The following is a 992-nucleotide window of genomic DNA, read 5'->3' as shown; positions in this document are numbered from 1 at the left end:
TCCTAATTTCTTCAACATTTCTATTTTCACAGTTTCTCCATCGACATCAACAACAACCTCAACTTCAGTCCAGTCAACTACTGCAGCTGCTGAGAAGAGAAAGATAACTGGTGGGTTTAGTGTTGATGAGTTCCACAAACTGTGGAATTAGAATCATGTGCTGACGACTCCCAGTTGTTTTCTACAAAACTCTTCATAGTGACCAGAGACGTGTCTTCATCACATTATAATGGTTCAGGGTCACAGTCGGATTCTTCAGTGTCATGGATCAGTTGATTCTATGTTCTTAACATAATGTAGAAGTTTTTACTGTTGTTGTTGTTGTTTACAGGAATCTGTCAACTTGTATTAATTATGTGTTGTTTTCTATTTGTAATCTCTTATTTGTAGCTTCAGTGACTCCAACCACGCAGAACCCTCAGTTAAAATCCCTTCAGTCAACTCAACGTCATTCACTGACACTCCAGGTGAGAAAGTGGTTCAGTTTTCTGTAAGGACGACGACTGTCTCGTTACTGAACAGCTTTTTGAGAACATGTGGATCTTTCTGTGCTTTAGTTCCTGCAGCTGGATCTCTGATGACTGCAGTCACTGCTGTTCTCGTCTGTGTCGTTCTGCTGGTTCTTCTGCTTGTTGTGGTTTGGATCCACAAACGTAAGAAGTTTCTTCCCAAACTTACCAGCACAACTAAAGTCCTAAACTTAAACCTTCCTGTAACATTAATGTACATTTTGTTTCCTGTTTAAACTCTATTTTACATTTTCTCTTTTTCTCTGACAGGTTCAAGAAACAATAGAAACAGAGGAGCACAGGTCATTAGAGAGGTAAAGGAACAGATCTGTCTACATGGTTGTTCTGTGTGGTTATATTAACTTTGTACCATTTAGCACAATGACAGAGTTTCAATACTGTATAATTTCATATAATACATGTCTTTATTAGTTTTCTCATGCTACAGCTGGAGTCACAACACATAACTAATGTTGTGCTGTT

The sequence above is a fragment of the Anabas testudineus genome, chromosome 5 (genome assembly GCF_900324465.2).
Source record: "Anabas testudineus chromosome 5, fAnaTes1.2, whole genome shotgun sequence".
NCBI classification, from domain to species: Eukaryota; Metazoa; Chordata; class Actinopteri; order Anabantiformes; family Anabantidae; genus Anabas; species Anabas testudineus.
Note: the sequence above shows the minus strand (reverse complement) of the source record.